Here is a 23353-nt window from a genome sequence, read left to right as displayed (position 1 = left end):
CTCCGCAGGGGTGGGAGTTTAGGTGAAAAATGTGGCCACAAGCTGGGTCCGGGCTTCCTCGCCACGTGCCCTGTCCCCTCCCATGGGCAGCGCCTGTGGTTGGGGATGTGGGGGCACCACCATGTCCACCGGGACGCCCTGCCGTGTTGCAACATTGTGCAGGACACATGCTGCCACAATGATCCTGCACACTACTGGTGGTGCATAGAGTAGTTGCCCGCCAGAGCGGTCAAGGGAGCGGAAACGTGACTTCAGCACTCCGAATGTGCGCTCCACTATGCCCCTGGTTGCAATATGGGCGGCGTTGTATCTTACCTGGGGTGGTGTGGTGGGGTTCCGGATTGGCGTCATCATGTGGTTGCTCAGAGGGTAGGCACTGTCCCCTGGGGAGATGATAATAGTTGAGATAATTAGGGTATGGATATTTGTCTGTGTGTGACTTGCATGCATGTGCAAGGGCATTTGTACTGACCTAGGAGCCATGTGTCGCCATGCTGCCCAGCTTCCAGGGCCCGGCTCAGGGCGGACATTCTGTATATGAAACTGTCATGGGTGGAGCCAGGGTAGTTTGCATAGACAGAGGTGATGATTCCCTTTGCATCACATACCACCTGTACATTGATGGAATGCCAGTGCTTGCGGTTTCGGTAGATGTGCTCAATGGCCCTAGGTGGACGTAGGGCCACATGGGTGCAATCTATGGCACCGAGCACTTTGGGGAAGTGTGCCACCCTGAAAAAATCCAGGACAACGGCCTGCCTTTCTGCGGGTGTTCTGGGCATGTATATGTGCCTGCGGACTGAGGGGCGCGCTGTCATGATTGCCAGTACCTGGTGTAGGCAGCGTGACTGCGTGGCCTGTGAGACCCCCCCCACTATGGCAGTGGTCCGCTGAAATGACCCAGTGGCCAGAAAATGCAGGACATTGAGCACCTTCTCCAAGGGGCTCAATGCTTGGGAGCAAAGGGTGGGAGATGTGAGGTCATCTTCCCACTCCCTGACCAGGTCTAGGATGATATGGGGTGGAAACCTATACCTGCCATAGACCTGGTCGTCAGGCATCCCAAAAAGGCTTGTCCGTGTTGCGAAAATGCGTGCCCTGGCTATTCTCCTCCTCCTGCGGTGTCCCACGATCAGTGCAGCGACAAATGGGGCATTCATCGTAGCTGTATATACGCGTTTGTTGTTTGCGCGCACTTTTATGCTGTGCGCGGGGACGCTTCCGCCTGCCTTCGTGTGGCAGACGCGTTGACGCCTGTGCACGTCTTTTGCCGTGCGCGTGTTTCCCGTGTTCGGATACGGTCCGAGTGTCATCGCGTGTGATTGGAGGGGAGTGTGCGTACACGCAAGTGGCCTGGGTACGTGTGTTCCGGGGTGCCGGGAACTTTCACACGTGATTGGTGGAAATCCACGTGTGTTCTGTCATCACGTGCAATGAGGGTAACACCTGCGTGCGTCATGTCACTTACGCGCATAGGCCCTTTCCTCGTATTACACGCGGACGTGCAGTTTCCACTACGCGCATGGCCCTTTCCTCGTATTACACGCTGACGTGCATGTGTGTTGGGGATTGTGAGGACCTGGTGGAGGCTGGCCATGGTGACTGGGGGGGGTGGGGGTGGTGGGAGACATGGGTGGGGGCCTGGTGGAGGCTGCCCCTGGTGACTGGGGGGGTGGGGGTGGTGGGAGACATGGGTGGGGGCCTGGTGGTGGGTGCCCCTGCACTGCTGGGGGGTGGGGGTGGTGGGGGACATGAGTTGGACATGGGTGGGGGCCTGGTGGCAGGTGCCCCACAATGCTGGGGGGTGGGGGGGTGGGGGACATGAGTTGGACATGGGTGGGGGCCTGCTGGCAGGTGCCCCACAGTGCTGGGGGGTGGGGGTGGTGGGGGACATGAGTTGGACATGGGTGGGGGCCTGGTGGCAGGTGCCCCACAGTGCTGGGGGGTGGGGGTGTGGGGGACATGAGTTGGACATGGGTGGGGGCCTGCTGGCAGGTGCCCCACAGTGCTGGGGGGCGGGGGGGTGGGGGACATGAGTTGGACATGGGTGGGGGCCTGCTGGCAGGTGCCCCACAGTGCTGGGGGGTGGGGGTGGTGGGGGACATGAGTTGGACATGGGTGGGGGCCTGGTGGCAGGTGCCCCACAGTGCTGGGGGGCGGGGGGGGTGGGGGACATGAGTTGGACATGGGTGGGGGCCTGCTGGCAGGTGCCCCACAGTGCTGGGGGGTGGGGGTGGTGGGGGACATGAGTTGGACATGGGTGGGGGCCTGGTGGCAGGTGCCCCACAGTGCTGGGGGGTGGGGGGGGTGGGGGACATGAGTTGGACATGGGTGGGGGCCTGCTGGCAGGTGCCCCACAGTGCTGGGGGGTGGGGGTGGTGGGGGACATGAGTTGGACATGGGTGGGGGCCTGGTGGCAGGTGCCCCACAGTGCTGGGGGGTGGGGGGGGTGGGGGACATGAGTTGGACATGGGTGGGGGCCTGCTGGCAGGTGCCCCACAGTGCTGGGGGGTGGGGGGGGTGGGGGACATGAGTTGGTGTTCATTAGTTCAAGGAGACATGTGCCTTTGCTGGGGGGCATGCCCATGTTGGGTGGGCTGCCTGCGGGACATGACCAGGGATGCAGGGTAGTCCCCTGTGGTGTGGGCTGCCTGCAGGGGCCGTGGAGGGTGTACAGGGAACACCTGGGAGGACCCACACTGTCAAATCACATGTAGGACTCCCCGGCATCCCTGAAATACACGTACCCTGCTGAAATCGCGTGTAAAACTTCCCGCGCACCCCTGAAATACACGCGCCCAGGCTATTCGCGTGTGGAACTTCCCGCGCACCCCTGAAATACACGTACCCTGCTGAAATCGCGTGTGAAACTTCCCGCGAACCCCTGGAATACACGCGCCCAGGCTATTCGCGTGTGGAACTTCCCGCGCACCCCTGAAATACACGCGCCCAGGCTATTCGCGTGTGGAACTTCCCACGCACCCCTGAAATACACGCGCCCAGGCTATTCGCGTGTGGAACTTCCCGCGCACCCCTGAAATACACGCGCCCAGGCTATTCGCGTGTGAAACTTCCCGCGAACCCCTGGAATACACGCGCCCAGGCTATTCGCGTGTGGAAATTCCCGCGAACCCCTGAAATACACGCGCCCAGGCTATTCGCGTGTGGAACTTCCCGCGCACCCCTGAAATACACGCGCCCAGGCTATTCGCGTGTGGAACTTCCCGCGCACCCCTGAAATACACGCGCCCAGGCTATTCGCGTGTGGAACTTCCCGCGCACCCCTGAAATACACGTACCCTGCTGAAATCGCGTGTGAAACTTCCCGCGAACCCCTGGAATACACGCGCCCAGGCTATTCACGTGTGGAACTTCCCGCGCACCCCTGAAATACACGTACCCTGCTGAAATCGCGTGTGAAACTTCCCGCGCACCCCTGAAATACACGCGCCCAGGCTATTCGCGTGTGGAACTTCCCGCGCACCCCTGAAATACACGCGCCCAGGCTATTCGCGTGTGGAACTTTCCGCGCACCCCTGAAATACACGCGCCCAGGCTATTCGCGTGTGGAACTTCCCGCGCTCCCCTGAAATACACGCGCCCAGGCTATTCGCGTGTGGAACTTCCCGCGCACCCCTGAAATACACGTACCCTGCTGAAATCGCGTGTGAAACTTCCCGCGAACCCCTGGAATACACGCGCCCAGGCTATTCGCGTGTGGAAATTCCCGCGAACCCCTGAAATACACGCGCCCAGGCTATTCGCGTGTGGAACTTCCCGCGCACCCCTGAAATACATGCGCCCAGGCTATTCGCGTGTGGAACTTCCCGGGCACCCCTGAAATACACGTACCCTGCTGAAATCGCGTGTGAAACTTCCCGCGAACCCCTGGAATACACGCGCCCAGGCTATTCGCGTGTGGAAATTCCCGCGCACCCCTGAAATACACGCGCCCAGGCTATTCCCGTGTGGAACTTCCCGCGCACCCCTGAAATACACGTACCCTGCTGAAATCGCGTGTGAAACTTCCCGCGAACCCCTGGAATACACGCGCCCAGGCTATTCGCGTGTGGAACTTCCCGCGCACCCCTGAAATACACGTACCCTGCTGAAATCGCGTGTGAAACTTCCCGCGAACCCCTGGAATACACGCGCCCAGGCTATTCGCGTGTGGAAATTCCCACGAACCCCTGAAATACACGCGCCCAGGCTATTCGCGTGTGGAACTTCCCGCGCACCCCTGAAATACACGCGCCCAGGCTATTCGCGTGTGGAACTTCCCGCGCACCCCTGAAATACACGCGCCCAGGCTATTCGCGTGTGGAACTTCCCGCGCACCCCTGAAATACACGCGCCCAGGCTATTCGCGTGTGGAACTTCCCGCGCACCCCTGAAATACACGCGCCCAGGCTATTCGCGTGTGGAACTTCCCGCGCACCCCTGAAATACACGTACCCTGCTGAAATCGCGTGTGAAACTTCCCGCGAACCCCTGTAATACACGTAGCCCGCTTGCCGTGCTGGTACAGGGTTAGCGCAGCCCTTTGCGCTGGATTGGGGATTTTGATGGCTTTTCCCTGCGCGGAAGGCGTTCTTGGGGGCGTAACTGGCGCTGCTGCAAGGTCGCTGCGCCACTGTGCGCCACGGCTGGTTTTGGTGGCTGGAATCCATGAATACGCTGTGCGCGGAAATGTGTTTCGGCGCACGCGGCTGGCGCAGACTACCGCACGCGCACACTGTGCGCCAGCCGCGTGCGCCACTTGTGCTCCGAATTCTATGAATTGGCCCCATAATGTATTGGCAGAGCACAGCAAAGCTGGATTCGGCATGCAGGTCTTCGGTTTAAGTATGAGAAGGCAAAAGCTGTCTTCGGAAGATATTTACTATACAGGCAGAAGAGAAAGGAAACTCAAAGTTAGATACACACCTTTTGTTGTTGGAGAAGGAACACACTGCTTTTGTAGGCAGGGAAAAAAACACCAAATTAATGACAACCTGGTGTGTGCTGTTTAGGTTGGAAATTGTAAAGCAGTGATTGGCACACGTGTCTTTGGCTGGTGGTGGAGAAGCCCAAAGCACTGAGAACTTAATATGTGTTTTTTAGGCAGAGGAAAAGTCCACATATGTGGGAGTCGTGTGACTATTGTAAGCTGGCAAGCACGACAAAGCAGAGAGACCACCATGTATGTTTTGTTGTCCGACGAAAGGCCAAAGCTCTTTTAGACACATGCCTATTTTGTAGGCAGATCAGAAGGCCAAAGCAGCGCTGGGCATTCTCCTTATTGTTTTAAAAATACACGTCTGTATGTACTGCAGTACCCAAATATAGTGTTCCCTCGTGGTAGGGGCTGGTGGAGGAATGTATCTGTGGGCATTTTCCTCTTGCTACAGCAATGGTTTTATACATTGGTGAAGCTCAAATGGAATGTAGGTCCATACACACACATCACTGTACAATCAGTAGATGCAGAGATCTACTAAGAAGTGGGGGGTTTGCCTATACTGAATGTGGTGCGCTTAGATTGAGTGTATTTGTGTATGCAGCACTGTCGTGCTTACATCAGGTGACAGACACGGTGGAGTTTGAGAACAGCAGTAAAGTAGTTAAAGCCCCAGCATCAGAAGCACACAATGGAGAAGAAATTGCATTAGCTCAGCAACAAAGAAAACACACCACTGATACGAACAATAATATTTCATTCATATAGGACTTTACTCCAAAGCCCTTTACATAGAACATATGTACATACGTTATTAGTATCCAATCGGAATTGGTACACGTTGTATTGACTTTGGAAAGATTCAATGCTGGGTCGAACAATACCAGGATTTGAACCTGTGATCTCCAGATCAAACACAGATCATGGCAACGAGCATTCAACCCGCTGAACTACCTTACCTGATTAAAAGATGATGGGCAAGAGGTATTCCCTAGACATGTCAAAGTACTGGAAACAGTGGGGAAACTGTGGGACTGACAGAAAGACCATCTGACAATGGGCATGTGGACTAATGCCAATGAGAGGATGTCATGTCACTGGGGCACCTTTTCCAAAATCGTGTCATTGGCAAGACCAGAACATTCAACAGTATGACACCTTCTGTATGCAAGGGTATGACAGCAAGCCATAAAGGCAAGTATTTAGTATTTAGTATTTTATTTATTTGTATAGCGCACCATGCCCAGGGGCAACCGGGCGCATCACTTAGTTACAACATAGGAAAAACAGACAGAACCATAATTACAAAGTTTACAAGTATAATACAGAATTTACAGGTATGATAATAGCAATGAGAGGACAAGCAAATTATATATACATGTATAAATTAAGCAGAGAACCCAGAGCTAAATGTAGATAGTAGATAGATCGAAGAATGCAAATAGATTGAGGCAAATGTTATCACACCCGGGATTTTATAACTGGGCTTTGTGGCAGCAGAAAACATACCTGATGTTGTTACAGCCCTAAAGATATGGAAAAACAAGCATGTGAAAAGAGTTGCTCATGTCTTCTGAGAAAAAGGGGAGATAAGGCGCAGGACTTTAGTATCATATATAAACAGACAGCACGTGTTTAAAGAGAACTCAACAACCACCACAAACAACTCAGCTAAATCTAAAAATGAAGCAGAGAGCAAGCTCGGTCTTTTCAAGCCACTCACAACTTCCATAGACTTTTCAAGGCCTGTAGTTTTTAGGGTTTCGAGACTCAAGAACAAACTTCAAGAATCAAAACCACCATTAAAAACGAGGCATGTTTTGTCCCCATTCGAAATTCTGTGGTAATGCTGTGAACATGTCAAAATCATTGAAACAAGTGTTAGTGCCCCACGTCACTGTTGTCAAGAGGTTCAAGGCCTCATACCAATAATGCTTGCCGGTTCTTACATACGCTACTATTGGAGATCTCCGGCCATGTCCACATGCAATGATACTATAGTTGCAAATGCATTCACTGCATACCACAGTGATGGGCATGGGGACATGGGGTTCAGTGGCGCATGATGTGACTCTTGAGATTTCTCAGAGACAACCCGAACATTGCTGGTGAGGTCAGTGATGCATTTTCCAGCAGAAGAAGGAATGACTTACATAGTAGCGAAAATTGAGACTTTAAAGTGTATTTAGATGCAACATGCACAGTTCTGTAACTGCTCTTCTGTGCAATTATACTCCCTCTCAGTCTGCCTTTGGGGGACCATGCATTTGTGCTGTGTATATAGGTTTCTTGTATAGTGCTTAATGCTGTCTTCAGACCGCTTCAAAGTTCTGTAGGTGAAGAGTAAAGGGGAGAGAACCGTGTGGAGATGGTATTTAGAGAGGGAAGGAGGGAGATGACGGAGGAGGATGGAACGAAATTACATGAGAAATTACAGGGGGTCAGAGTTAAACTAAACAAAGTCTATCAATTAATAGGAGTCAGATCAGGATTCCAAAATCACACTGGGAAGGGACGCAAAACAGAGGCATCGGAAACATGGCATACTCTCGCTCCGACCCACACTAGCTGCAGGCAGCAATCTCCACCCTCCCTGGTTTTGCTCCCTGATGAATGAATGTACTCAGAACATGTGTGGGGGGAAAGGAGACCTGTGGCACTGGCAGGCGCAAACCCTGTCATTGAATAGCAAGGTGGTGTGTCTCAGAGGACAGGGACATCATGGTGTGAGGGAGGGCACCATCACGGGATTGAGAAGGGGCAGGATTTGACACTCCCATAAGTAGGGTGCCCGGGCCTAGGATTAACACTGTGCAGTTTCAGAACCCGCACTTTAGACATGCCATTGGACGACAGCTGTGCCCCATTGACGTCTATGGTCATGTCTGATAGCACTGGGACCGATAGCACTCGGGACCTCTCCGGATGCAAGACACCGATCAAGAGAGGGGTCAAGAGAGAATGTGGTCTGCTCGTTGTCTAATATACAAAGACAACGAGCAGAGAATGGGGGGGGCGTTAGGTTGCGATAATGGGCAATGGATAGTGCAGACACCCGTTTGCTGCGTGATGGTACAGCTGCTTTCCATTTAGATACACTTGATTCCAATCCCCAGTTGCTATCTCTTCCCCCAGTAGTTCTCTGCTTCGTGCTGCGATTGCCAGATGCCAGTTTGCAGCTATGTAATACCCTGGAGCTGAGCAGGCTCACTTTCTGTTTGCAGGATTTTCTGGCATTAACATTCTGAGAGCTGCTGTGAGAAGCATCAGGGATCCTGCCGAATCAAAGCACGCCCCCTTGTTTCCCTTTCACGCTGAAAAGAGCAGGAACCTTGAGCAAGACTCCGACAATATGCTCCACAGACGGGAACCTTGCGTTCCAGCCAAAGACATAACAACACGTGAACAGGTGGTGCATTAGCAGAGGAGAGGGCTTTATTTCTAATAGCTGTGATATTTGTGTCAACAAAAATCGCCTGCCTTCTGCTTTTACCGATCTCCACTTCCCAGCCGCACTGATGCCAAACCTGCCCGAATGCCAAGGATAAAATCACAGCACAACAAACGGGCATTGAAAGGATGCCACAGTGGCACAGACATCATCACACACTGCCAGCGTAGGAGGTTAACAGTGCAAACAGCCACAATGATGCTAATAATGACCACGGCTCTACTTTGCCCTACTGAAACAGCCCCTTCCGTGCCCCCCTTACTCCATCTGCTATAGGTCTTTCAGAACAAAGCAGCTACGACTGAGCAACCGCATGCCCTCCGCGTAGAAGTCTCTACACTGGCTCCAAGGTGAGGCTTCAAAACTTCAAAATGTTGGGGCTCGTTAGGAATTCCCCGTAAATTGGGCCAAAGTGAAGTGCAATGTGGCCACGTTTGCGTAGCCTTTTCCCCTCCCTGCACTTTTCAATATTTGTGTGCCTGAGTGCAAAAGAGAAGAGCAAAACGCGGGCGTATATGTTGGTGCAACACCCTTTTGCACTCCGTCGTGCAAAATGAGTAAATGCATAAATGGCAGGCTGTGTTTACAATGGATTCCTCCGGCATACGCCAATTTCTGGCTGTGTAAAATGCAGGCGGATTCTATGTGAATCACAAGCAATTGCGCCAGAATGAAAACATATGCTGGTGCAAATGCGTGCAGCATTTGTATGGAGGAGAGGAATGGGAGGCCGAATTATAACGTACTCGCCCTCCACCATGCAGAAGAATGAGAATGAGCCGTGAGGTAGATGTATACATTTATTTATTTCATTTATAGCGTGTGCAACAACCCGGGGGCATCGAGGCGCTGTTACAGTGAACCAGTTACTTGCAGGTTAAACATCAACAACATCAAATAGATGAAATGTAGATGAAATACAAAAGCCATTGGCATGATGTTCACACATTTTATTTACATTACTATTCATTAAAAAAAAGGAGCGCCTTTGTGTATTATCCATCAGAACTGGATAGCGCAAGAGCAGGGTTATAACCCTTAGGTTTATCCTCTACCAGGTCTCTCATTGTCTGGTGGTCTAAGAGAAACATGTTTGGGCACTGGACCCATGGTGTGAGGCTCGTCTATGAAACACTTTGCTCCCACCTCCTCTTCAAGAACACACTTAAAACGAACTTGTGTCTGTGTTATTTCGACCATTCGGATTGTCCTACCTCACTGTCACTTCCTCTTGTAGAATGTCCCTGGCTGGCTCCCTGGCCATCTCTCTGTCGGCTGGGGCTACTGAGGTTAATTTCTCCTTGTCCATTCCCACAATAACTGCTGAACTCATATGCATGCATTAGTAATGGCCGAACCCCGAACCCTCATCCGTAATGATAGGCTCACAACTTGTTACAAGTTTTGGCAATAAAAGGACGTAGGATTTTATTGTACAGATATGGGTTATGACAATAACAATATCACATATCATGATGGTATCATACTTTTGGGCACCGGGTCCTGAGGTTACCCCCTCGGACCCGTGCGGCCTTCTTGTGTCCCACGATTTGTTGTGGGCACCGTACAGTGCCTTGTTCTTTTTGTTCTTCTCCCCTTTTGTAGGGTGGGTGGGTTCTGTGGTAAAGAAGCAAGAAGGTTTGGAAGTCACTGAGTAAACAGTGAACCTCCTGTTTGCTTGGTTCCCAGTTCAGGGTCCACAAACAGATTGTGTTTACTCTGAGCATGCTGCTCTCATTTATAGGACCCAGGGAGGCCCTGGGTCTTTGTTGTGTATGTGGTGGGGGCCGCTGTTGTCACATAGCCGACTGTCTGACCCCCCGGTGGGGGCAGATCTTTGAACCTGGGCCCTGCCTGATGGTTGTTTCCTTATGGCGTTTAGCGCCTTGCTGTTTGGAGGAAGGGTGCGATGACTGTTCGCACCTTACCCTTCTGTGGCTTTTGTGCCACCAAGACTGCGTGTCTCCGTAGCTGGGGGGGAAGGAGAGGAGCAGGCGCGCGGGGTTGGGGCTGTCTCTCTCCCAGCTGCCGATGGTAACAGCAGTTACCCTGCCTCGCTTGTGGGATGCCCATGCAGCATTGCCCATAACTGCTGAACCCATATGCATGCATTAGTAATGGCCGAACCCCGAACCCTCACCCGTAATGATAGGCTCACAACTTGTTACAAGTGTTGGCAATAAAAGTCCATAGGATTTTATTGTACAGATATGGGTTATGACAATAACAATATCACATATCATGATGGTATCATACTTTTGGGCACCGGGTCCTGAGGTTACCCCCTAGGACCCGTGCCGCCACACACGGGCAGGTTCCCGGCTGGCCGTGTTCCCCCAAGAGTATGCCCTAGGGACAGCCTCTGTGAGCAAGAGTTGTATTGATTTCTCGGTGAAGATGCTCCATGCCCTGGCTAGACAGATGGGTGCCGTCGTAGAGAAAAAGGTCTGGGTTGCCTAGTGTAATGGCTGGGTGTTTTATGAAACCCAGTCCTCTAGTCATACAGAATCTCTCTATGGTCCTGTTCAGTTTTCTTCTGGATATGTCTATAGATTTGTAGCAATTGGCCCCTAGCCATTTCTTTCTTGGTAAAATGGCTGAGAAATATATTTCGGTACCCCTCCAGTTGTGCGCAATGCCTGCTAGGGAGGAGCACATTTTTTTGCATAGCGTGCGTCTAGCTGTGTTGACTAGGTCGTTGCCCCCTAGATGTATGATCAGGAATTCTGGTGGGTCCCTGTATGCCACCAGTTCCGCTAATGTTACGTGGACGTCCGCCCAACGTAGGCCTCTGTATCTCCACCATGACGTAATGGTGTTTCTGAAAGGTGGCCCATCTTTAGTTTCTTCTGCCCATCTGCCTGTCCTGAAAACGAATGAGTGGCCAACTATCCATGCTGATCGGAGAGTGGTCCTCAATTTGCCTGTTGTTTCTGTGTTGGTGGGAGGGAGGGAAAAGGAAGACAATATTATACGGGCGGATGGCTATATCGGTTGCGGTCTGATATATCTTTAATAACAGTCTGACTTTCATCCCCCTATGTTTTTTAGTAGTTGCGGTGCTAAACCTCCTTGCCATGCCGCGGTGGCGGCACCTATCCTGAAGGAATAGTGCCGAAATGTTTGGGATCCCACCCTGCTCTGCTGATTGCTTTCATCAGCACTCCTTTAAATTGGTAGCGGCTTAGGGCCGATGCATCCTTGTGGATTAAAAAACTCCCCCCCACTTTAGGTCGTTGTGCGTAATAGAGGTTTATGATGCACACCGGGCAGTTTGTTGCCTCGTCGATGCAACAAATATTGATGGTTCTTTTTGCACCCGTTTCCGACTGCTGCATTTCTATATTAACACTCTCCTGTCTCACCCTGATTTCCATGACGCCCAGGCCGTTTGTGGCCTTGCTGCTGGAAGCGATGAGTTCTCCTACCTGGAAAGCCCCGAAGTAGGCTAGGAAAAAGGCAGTTTTAAATAACATTATCTTGTAAGGGTGCCAACATATGGCTTCCAAATGGCTTGCTATCTGTACCAGTTTGGTGAAATCAAGGGGTCGGCAGGTGTCCACTTGCGGCCCCTCCAATCTGCCCCATCCCTTCATTGCATAAGAAATGAGTGTGTTCTGGGTGGGGTCTGAATCGCCCCGGATTTTCGTAAAGTATGAGATTGCCACCAGGTGTCCTTTGGCCCAATCCCTTTTGAAACCTTGTTCCCTGGCCCATTTTAAAAATACTTCTATATCTTTAATCGTTATTAGTTCTACGTGGTTTAAACCTGTGGTTTTGAATACTGTTTGCAAACACTTACTGTACTGTGTTGCTGTGGTGCTTGCCACCGCCCTCTCTGCCATCTCTGTTAGGAAGCCTGTGAGGTTGTTGGCACCCGTTGTTGTTGTGCCTGATTCTTGTTGGGCATCCCGGCCTGGGCTCTCTGGCGCTGGCGTTGATACCAGTGTGTTGCTGGCACCCCTTTTGGAGGTGCCTGCTTTGTATTGGTCATCCCGGCCTGCACTCTCTGGTGCTGGCGTTGATGCCAATGTATTTTTGGCACCTGTTTTTGAGGTGCCTGGTTTTCATTGGGCATCCTGGCCTGGGCTCTCTGGCGCTGGCGTTGATGCCAATGTGTTGCTGGCACCCCTTTTAGAGGTGCCTGCTTTGTATTAGTCATCCCGGCCTGCACTCTCTGGTGCTGGCGTTGATGCCAATGCATTGTTGGCACCCGTTTTAGAGGTGCCTGGTTTTCGTTGGGCATCTCGGCCTGTGCTCTCTGGCATTGGCGTTGATGCCGTTACTCTTGTCTTCACATTATTGCCCAGCATTCTGCTGGTATTAGCGTCATCTGTTCTTGGGCGTGCGGCGCTAGCTCTCGGAATCTTGTCCACTGGAAGCGAGATAAGGCATCAGCAATGTTATTATCTGCCCCTGAAATGTGCTTCGCTTTGAGTACAACGTTTACTTGTAGTGTGACTGTTGTAATGGCTCGTAATACTTTTAGTACTAAAGGCCATTTCGTAGACCTTCTGTTTATGGAGCCCACTACAGCCATGTTGTCACACCAAATCAAAAGTTCCGTATTCGCTAGTCGCCTGCCCCAGATGTGTAATGTTAGCCAGATGGGGAATATTTCTAGTAAGGTGATGTTTCTTGTCCACCCTGCTGTTTGCCATGAGTTGGGCCAGTGTCCTGCCACCCATTCGGAGTCTAGTATGGTTCCAAAACCCTTGCTCCCAGCTGCATCGGTGTATAGGACCCTGTTAGACCGGGTGTTTAAAGGCGTTCGCCAAAGTAAAGACCCGTTGAAATCTCTGAGGAATTTTCCCCATGTTTCCAGGTCCTGTTTCACCTCTCTGCCTAGCCGGATATGCAAGTGTGGTTTGGTGAGTGATTTGATTTTGAACTCCAGGCTTCTGGAAAATATCCTCCCTTGAGGTATTATTTTGGATGCGAAATTGAGGCTGCCAGCTAAGGATTGTATTTCCTTTACAGTCCGTTTATCTCCAATTATCAGGTTTTGTATTTTAGCCTGGAGTTCTGTTATTTTTGTTTTTGGGATTCTGCAGAGCCCCTTTGCTGAGTCTATTTCGATGCCCAGGAAGATTATGTTTGTGTCTGGTTTGGTGGTTTTTTCCCTCGCTAGGGGAATTCCCCACTGTGCGGCCATGTGCTCCAGGTTTGCTAAAGCCTGGCCGCATTCCTCTGATTTTGGTGGCCCTATGACCATGGAATCGTCTAGGTAATGTACTATTTTTGTCCCTGGTCTCTGCTTTAGGAAAGCCCATTGAAAAAAGGAACTGAATTGCTCAAATAGTGCACAGGATACTGCGCACCCCATGGGAAGGAATCTATCTACGTAGAATGTGTTGTTAAAAGTAAAACCTAGCCACTGCTGTGACTCTGGGTGGACTGGCAAAAGTCTGAAAGCAGATTTGATGTCCAGCTTCGCCATCAAGGCGTTTCTGCCGCACTCTTGTATGAGCCTTACCGCCTCTTGAAAATGCGTGTAAGTTACAGCGGATTCTGTGTGTGGGATGCCATCGTTTAAAGACTGGCCTTTGGGGTAGGATAGGTGATGGATTAGTCTCATTTTTCCGGGTTCTTTTTTGGGAACCGTGCCTAGTGGAGATATTAAATAGTCCTTTAGAGGCATGGCATCCCAAGGACCTGCTACCCTGCCCAGTTGCAGTTCTTTCTTGATTTTGGTTTCTACTATCTGGGGGTTGTCCCTGGCTGACTTTAAATTCATCGGGATGTATTGTGACCCAGAGCCCTTAAATGGGATAGAAAACCCCTTGGTGAAACCCTGCGATATTATCCTGCTGGTTTCTGTGTCTGGGTAGCTGTTTATGGCGTCCCTAAAATTGCCCGGGTTGATGGGCGTTCGTCCTGGTTCTAAAATTGGGCTATCATTCTTTCTTGGCTGGGAGTCTGGTGCAGTTGCTTGTTGCATGGTCGCCGTTGCAGTTCGTGCAGGCGTGTTTGTACCAGCATTCTTTGCCACATGTACACTGGTTGTTCCCAAAATGTCTGCATGGGATGTTGGATTTGCCAGCCTGCTGTTTTTTCTGTCTGTGGGCATTATTTTTCGCCGCCCAAGGCTGGTTCCTTCGAAAAAGGCTGCTCCCCTTTTTTGGATTTATCATTGTCATGGGATTTGCTTACTTGCAAATTTTTGCTATTTTTGGAAGAAGAATGCATGGTATCTTTTTCCTGAGGAGGTTCGGCGTTGAGGGTGTATAAATCGTTCTGGACTTCATCTCACTCAATGGCCGGTCTTTCTGACATGCTCCTCCTAAATCTGATGTCGTATGCAAGCCATGTCTTCTCCTTCTGTGTTTCTTTTACTTCCCTTATTTTATCAACATATGCCCCTACCATCCATGGGAAATTTTTCTTCATATATTGTTGCTAGTATGGCAAAAGCCTGTAACCAGTTGTCCCAGTTTTGCTCAACCTGGGCATTCCTGGCAATGGCTTTCTCTTCTATTTTTTTGGGATCTCTTAAAGCGTCTTTCCCTTTGCGCTGTGCTTCTATTAGAGAAAAGATTTCTATAAACTCTTTGGCCCATATGGCTTCTTTGATTTTGGTATCAATGTTCCATGCCAGGCATCTTTTGTATCTATTTAATATCACTGTTCGGAAAGATTTCATTTTTTGTTCTACTTGCGCATTACAGATTGATATAATGTCAGTTGTATTGCTGCCGGGTGTCCCTGTCGCGCCTGGGCTGTCTGCGCCTGGCGTTGTCCATGCTTTTGGGGCACCTGTTGGATCAGTTGCTGGAGTTGTGGAGGCTGTTGCATTTATAGCTGTGGCCGCTATTGGCAACTGCTGTACTTGTTGTGGCAGAGTTTCTATAGGTGGTGCTACGGGTGGATTGACAACCGTTATAGGAGGTTCTATTGTGATGGGGGGGTTTGAGGCCCCAGGTTCCCTTGCGGGCGGCATCTGTTTCCGCCTTATTTCTACCATTAGTTGCTGCAATTCCGCCATATTTTCGCATAATTTTGACAATTGTTTGGTACCTTTTCTGGCGTGTTCGGATATTTTTCTCTTTTTCAATGGTGCAGGAACCTCCTCCTGGCTGGATGGGCTGGTAATTCCTTCCCTGGGTAGGCCGTACATGTTTTCTCTAACCCATGCCCATCCATAGTGCTCTGCCACTTCAATGGCTGCTAGCAATTGTGGTGATTTGGGCTTCTGCGTCGGTGTTGGGGGTGCCCGTGTTTTCCGTTTGGGGCCCATGTTTTTCTATGCCTGCTATAGGAAAAAGAAAAAAGGTGGTTTATCACGGAGTTAAAACCGATGTTATCGGCGAGTTCTTTGCGCTTGTTCTATTTGTTGCCCGTGCTGGGTAACTGTTGACTGTGCCTTCTTGCCCGGGTTTCCGAAAAGTGAGCAGCCCCCAGGCTTGATTTACTGGATTTAAATAATTGGTTTTGCTGTGGGATCACCCTGCAATATTACAGAAATTATTTTAAATCTGCAGTCTTTGGGCCCGCCGAGTTTGGCAATGTGTTCGCCAGCTCTGCGTGTCTGTCAAGCAAAGGCGAGCTCCCAAGCTGGTTTGTGACTCTACCAAATTTAAAATTGGGTTGTGTTATCTTGCCCCGTCTGCCTTATAACGCGGGGGTTCCGGTCCACTGTAAATACAATGTATCTCTCCTGGACATAAATGTCTATTTTTCTTCCCTCGTAGCCCCAGCGCGGTGGCTCACCTGTAAAATGTTGAATCGGAAAACCGTCTGCGCCGTGCTGTTCGAATGCCGCTTCTCCTTCGTTCGCACTGGTTTTGTGGATAATTCCGCAGCACGCGTCTTTGTTTGCTGTAGATTGCTGTAGATCGGACCCGCTTGTCGCTCGCTTTTCGATCTATGCCGAAAATGTTGAAGTTGACAGCGTCCGCGCTGGCCATTCGGTTGCCGTTTCTTCCTTCGTTAAGACCGCATTGCAATTGGTTTGAACAGTACAATGTTCAGGAAGGAAAAAGACACTGTGATGTACAGCGAACTTCAAGAATTGCTAAAGAAGCAAGAAGATTTGGAAGACACTGAGTAAACAGTGAACCTCCTGTTTGCTTGCGTCCCAGTTCAGGGTCCACAAACAGATTGTGTTCACTCTGAGCATGCTGCTCTCATTTATAGGACCCAGGGAGGCCCTGGGTCTTTGTTGTGTATGTGGTGGGGGCCGCTGTTGTTGCAGCCCCTGGTCTGATAGCCGACTGTCTGACCCCCCAGTGGGGGCAGATCTTTGAGCCTGGGCCCTGCCTGATGGTTGTTTCCTTATGGCATTTAGCACCTTGCTGTTTGGAGGAAGGGTGCGATGACTGTTCGCACCTCACCCTTCCGTGGCTTTTGTGCCACCGAGACTGCGTGTCTCCGTAGCTGGGGGGGGGAGGAGAGGAGCAGGCGCAGGGTGTTGGGGCTGACCCTCTCCCAGCTGCCGATGGTAACAGCAGTTACCCTGCCTCGCTTGTGGGATGCCCATGCAGCATTGCCCAGACCTTGCAATAGCTGTATTGCACTATGTTTCCTCAGTACAGCTCAGATTTGTTGATTTGAAGCCTCTGACTCTGTGCCTGCCCTCTTTGTCTGCGCTACTGTGCTTCTGTCCTTTGCTAGCTGTGTCCATGCACTTCTTGGGTGCCCTTTATTGATGTACGGCTGGTATCCAGCTTGTACCCTTGTGAAGTTGGTAAATCCCCCCCTTCCTGCTTGTACCTTGGTCTGGCCTTTATTTGTATTTGCTCTTCAGTCCCTTGTCTGTGCATTGGCTGGTTCCCTTGTTCTGATGCACCGTGGGTTGCAACATGTACCCGTTTCTGCACTTTCCACTCACCCTTCCCCCTGCACTTACCATATCTGATCATTACAATGGTAATGCATCACCCCCGCAGCCCCACACACAAACACACTCCACATTGGTTCCACAAACTGGGTGTGTTTTTACTTTGATTAGCCTTACATACCAACTCCAAATACATAAACACACAGAGGTATATGAAATCCATAATACCCAACCGAGAAAGTTCCAACGTTAGCTAGCAGCTACTTAAGTTCATACACAGGATGTCACACAGATATAGAATTGTTCAACACCTAAATTAAAGCCAATGTAAGGAGGGTCCAATGTAAGAAATATGACAGAACCTGGTCTCTTCAGTGAGATGCACGTGTGATAACTCCAGTGCCATTTATTATATATGTGCTGTCTAAAAGTGGGAACACGATGAATAAGGGGTTTATACGTATTCACCAAGGGATGTTTGAGGCAGTTCCCATACCATTAGGTATTATTCTTGCTGCGAATATGCTAGAATGTCTTTCCAAAGCCATGCATCTCCATTATTGTTTATGACGGTTTGGGTCCTGGGGCAGAGATGTATAATAATACCAATTCACAAGCAAATCGTTTTGGGTTTTGAATAAGTATTTCAGATATTAACATCATATGCTCAGCTACTCACACCTTGTGGCAGCTATATGCCACAAATGTCCAAGGACTTAAATTATTTCCAGAAATGGACTCCAAATGTCCAGGACCACAAACTATTGGCATGCATGTCCTGGAACTGCCCAGATAGTCAGACCATTGCTGTGTGTGCGGTTGTTTGTGGGATGTGAGGTGTATATATATATATATATATGCAAAATGTGCATGTGTGGGCAGTGTTAGTATGTGGGGAGGGTGTGCGTCTGAGTGGGTGCTGTATATGGGCATTGTGTGTGCGTCTGTGTGTGCTGCCAATGTGTGTGTTTGGGGGGACAGTGTGGTTTGAGGATAGTGATGTGTGGGACTTTGTGGATGGGGACTATGGGAGTTGGGGCAGTACACATATTGGGACAGCATTTGTCTGTGGGGGTGCTGTGTGTCTTTGTGGGTGTGGTCTTTGGGAGAAATGTGACTCATGTGTGGGCAGTACATCTGTGTGGGGGCAGTGTGTGTGGGGGACTGAGTGGTTTTCGTTGGGGTGGACATAATTTGAGTGAAGGAGCAATGTGTGTGTATTTTGACAGTGTTCGGGGATCTAGTGTATGCTGTTAATACTAGTGTGTGTGGGAAGTGTTTTTGTGTGTGTGTGTATGTGAGTGTGTGTATGTAAAGTGTGTGTGTGGGGGGGTGTATAGGATCAGCAGGTATGAGGGGGCAGTGTGGGGGAGATACTGTGTGTGTGGATACAGTGTGATCGTGTGTGGGGTAGTGTATGTGTGTGCATGTGTTGGGGACGTATGTTTGTTGGTGACTTACATGTTTGGGGCAGTGTTTGTGTAGGGACAGTGTACATTTGATGTACAGTGTGCATCCGGGGGTCAATGATCTTGTGTGGGCAGTGCCTGCATAGTGAACTGTGTGAGGATTTGTAGGCGAAGTCTGTTTGGGGCAGTACTCATTTGTAGGGGCAGTGTGTGGGTAACAGTGCTAGTGTGAGTGGGTGTAGTGGGTGTAGCATAGTGTTTTTTGTGTGTAGGTAATGCGTGCATGTGTGATGGTGGTCAAAATGTGTGAGGGAAGAATGCATTAGGGAAATGTGTAGAGCAATGTGTGTGCCATTGAGCAATGTGAGTGCTGTGTGTGGGGACTCTCTAAGGGCGTAGTGTGTGTATGTGGGGAGTGTTTGGGTGTGTGCTGGTAGTGGGTGTACATGGGTAGTATTTGGGAACAGTGTGTGTTGAAAGTGTATGAAGGCAGAGAGTCAGGGTTTGTATTTGTGCAGGGGAGAGAGTGTGCATGCATGGGGACAGTGTGTGTTTGTGAGTGAGTATAGTGTGCATGGGTGGGGTTTTGCACACCAAGAGCTGTGTGGGGTTAGTGTGTTTAGGCAGTGTGCGTGGAGAGAAGTGAATGTATGTGTGTGGGATCAATGTGTGCTGTATGGACAGTTTTTCTGTTAGAGGGAATTGGGTGTATGTGTGTTTGGGCAGTGGGTGGATGTGTGTGTTTGGAGTGGCAGTGGCTGTGTGAAAGAGTGTGGGCAATGTGTTCATAGCTCACAGTGGGAGGCAGTGTATGGCAGCAGTGTGTGTATGTTTTGGGGATTCACTTTTGTAGTGAGGCAGTACATGTATGAGGAAGTGTAATTGTGTGTTTGGGAGGAAGTGGCAGTGTGTGTGGGCAAGCAAACAGTATGTTTGTTGGTGACATGTGTGTGGTGGCACTGTGTCTGTAGGCAGTTTGTGTGCTGGGGATTGTGTAGGGGCGGTGTGAGAGGCAGTGAATGGGGGCAGTATATAAGTGGCAGTGGGTGAGGGCTAGTGAGTTGTGGATGTATGTGTGGAGACATTGGGGGTCATTACGAGTGCGGCGGTAAGGGGTTAACGGCACTGGTAAGGATGCCGGTGCCGTTAACCCCTTAACGCCACATTACAAGGTTCCCAGACGTCCTTTGCGGGTCCCGCAAGGGGACCAGGGAGCTAATAACGGGCCCGTTATTAGCTCCCTCCCCATTCACATTGAGCCCTATGGGGGCTCGATTGGGAATGGGGATGGGTATTTTGAATGGGGACTTACCGGTCCTCCAAGGTTGGAATGACCCGGTAAATCCTCATTCAAGGAACCCGGACCCAGACACGACTTTGGCGGCAGTCATGGCACCAATAGCACCATAGCTACCTCCAAACTCGTAATGACCCCCATTGTGTGTGTGGGGAGGGTCAGTATGTGCCACTCGGCTGACTACAACGTGTGATGGCAATGTATGCAGGGGGCAGTGTGGGTCAGTCAGTGTGTGGGGTTGGCAGTGTGAGTGTAGAAAATGTGTGTGGCAGGCAGTGTGGTTGTCCAGTATGTTGATGGCAGTGAAAGTTGGGGAAGAGTGTGGAATGGCAGTGTGTGCAGGTGTGAGGGCAATGTGTGTGTGTGTTGTGTGTGTATAAAGCAACAGTGTTGCGATGGCAGTGTACATATGGGGTGCTGTGTGGATATGAGAGGGCCATTTGTCTGTTTGTTTGTGTGTGTGTCGGGTAGTGTGTGTTGGGTGATCAGCGTGTGGAGATGGAGTGTGTGTGATGTGTGTAGTGAAACAGTGCCTATATGGTGGTATTTGTGGTGGAAGTGGCAGTGTGTGTGTGGTGTGGCGCTATCCTACCACTGCCAAAACACAGTGTTGAGCCCCTGCGTCAACTACTTTTCAATTTTTAAGACACATTACAGTGTCCACACACGCACACACACTACTCCCCAAGTACCTGCCCACCACACACACACACACACACAGAAAAAACAAGAAGTGTTCCTACGAGCATATCAAATCAAAAATTGTTTTAATTGTTTGATATGATCTGTTTGGGGTAAAAAACTAGGAATCAAATCAAATTTAGTTTTTCAGGTATATTCAGCAAACACATTATTATTTGAGCACCCTCTGAGCACTTCGATGTAATCAAAGGAGTATTTTACTTCAACACATTTTAAACATGAGTTATTTGAAAAAAGGTACCAACTCAATGACATCATTAATTACAATATCAGACAAATTAAGGATGCCCATATAGGGGCGTTATATGTGAAGGGACACAAGACAAAGTACAAACAAATGAAAACTGATAACAGAAAAAAGCTGGCTACAATGGGCCTCATTACCAGGCGGGCGGAACGGGTTTAACGGCACCGGTAAAGGTGCCGACGCCCAGTGCTTAAAGTGGGCCGGGGCCTGCAGGGGCCGGGCCCCGGCAGTCTCCAAAAAGTGGGACTGAGCCGGGGCCCTGCCGGGGCCCCCGTCCAACCGCAACATTGGCGGAATGCATTATCCCGTCGCGGCCGCAGCCGCGACGGGAGATGCGCCTGCCATGAAGTCAGGCGAGCTGACAGAAGTGGCAGCCAGCCACAGCAACGCTGTGACTGGCTGCCACTTCTGTCAGTCATAGTAACTGCCTTTGGTGACCCCTCGCGCGAGAGGTCACCAGAGGCAGTTACTGTCCCTTTGTTTCCCCAGGTCGCCTCGGCGAACCTGGGGATTCCTCGACGTTTATAAAAGATGGCTTTGAAAGTACACATTTCAAGCCATCTTTTATAAAGCTTTGTCGACGGACAATTTTGTCCGTAGTCAAAGCTTTATAAAAGATGGTTTGAATTGTGTACTTTCAATGCCATCTTTTATAAACCCGAAATCTTTAAAAAAAAAGATGGCCTGAAAACTAGGCAAACCGTAGGGTATGCACACAAATATATTTTAATGTTATATATTTGTGTGCGTACCTTACTATGGTTTGTGTACTTTGCAAGCCGTCTTTTATAAACGTAGAAATATGTTACATATCTCTATGTTTAGAAAAGATGGCTTGCATAGTACACAAACCATAGTAAGGTACGCACACAAATATATAACATTTATATATATTTGTGTGTATACCCTACGATTTGCGTACTTTTTAGGCCACGCCCCTCCCACAAGCCACGCCCCCAAATGAGGGCCCCCCCTCAATTTCTTACCCCACTTAAAGCCCTGCCGACGCCATTAGACCCATTCCGCCCTATTATGAGGTTTCCTTGCTGGACCCGCTCTGGACGTCTGGTCAGACTAGATGTCCTTTGCGGGTCCCGTGAGGGGACCAGGGAGCTAACAAAGTGCCCGTTATTAACTGGCCCGTTGTTAGCTCCCTCCCCATCCCCATTGAACCCTATGGGGGCTCGAACGGGAATGGGGAAGGCCCGGGTCCGGGTTCCCTGAATGTGGAAATACCGGGCCCTCCAAAGTCGGAATGGCCCGGTATTTCCCCATTCAGGGACCACGGACACGGACCCGAGTTTGGAGGCAGCCAAGGGGAGAAAGGGAGGCCAGCAGTTTTTTTAGTGCATGGGTGTCATGAGGAATGGAGGTATGGGGGGGAGTATTGCCATTTTTAAGTGTCTGGCTGGGGTGCCAATTAATAAGCAAAGAATGTGGAAGCGAGGAATTTTAAGGGTGAAGGGTATGGTGGGAATCCCCTTCGACAAGAAAGCAACCACGAGTGCTGCGGCCTTCCAGAGCCAGGTGGGGATGAGGCAAATGAAAGCTTTACGAAATATTGGACAAAGGAAACACATCATGGTTAACAAGGGGACTATGTGAGTTGACGCTGGCAACAAAATGAAAGGTTCACTGTGCTCCAATAAAACAATACAATAACAGGGCTTGCAAAACAATGACAAAGTGTGCACTTAAAATAGTGGGCCTCAAAACAACAAAGTTGAAATTGCTTAATACTTCCAGTGGCTGTGTTTTTCAGTCCATGCACGGCCTGGATCTCTAGCCGGAACATGCGTGTCATGATATGAATGTGTTTGATAATACTAAACATGAGAAGATTAACACGGGGGTCCCCGGCATATCCTCTTTCACGTTTCTAGTTATTGCAGAATCACCGGCCGTGCTGCGCTGATCTTTTCATGACAGTTTACTCATTCTTCAACTCCGGTGATACACGGCAGGGACATGCATGTTCTCATAGGTGTCAAATAAGTTATCTGCCAGTGGCTGTCAGAGTTCACGCCTCCTTATTGATCAGCTTTGAGAGCCGGCAGAGTGCAAGTTTCTTGTTCTTTCATTTTTTTCATTAACATCAGTACATGTCTCTTACAGCAAGCTGCAGGATGCACCAACATGGCACCGGGGAAGATGGAGCAGGTGTGCATCGACCCGTGCCTCCAGAGTGTAGGAATCCCAGATATGTGTTGGAATTTAATTCCTTTGGAATGAGCAACGTCGCGGAAATAGATAAAGCGCATGCAATTCCTTTCCGAAAGAAGCTTTGCAGAAATGCTGATTTTGGCAGTCCTCCTAGGTAATAGATATCTACCGAAGCCCCACAGGGAAGTACAACTCTATAACCACTTCTGCAGAACTAACAGAGAGTCCTCCACCTGGCACCAGGCCACCATCAACCCGATCTACAAGAAGGGGAGTAGGAAGGATCCGGGGGCTATCTCCCTTTGCGATGCTTCCTCAAAGATGTTTGGCAAGGTGGTTCTAAGGTGACTTGAGCAATGGGCTGAT

The sequence above is a fragment of the Ambystoma mexicanum genome, chromosome 8 (genome assembly GCF_040938575.1).
Source record: "Ambystoma mexicanum isolate Mex_15411 chromosome 8, UKY_AmexF1_1, whole genome shotgun sequence".
NCBI lineage: Eukaryota > Metazoa > Chordata > Amphibia > Caudata > Ambystomatidae > Ambystoma > Ambystoma mexicanum.
This window is presented reverse-complemented; position numbering follows the sequence as displayed.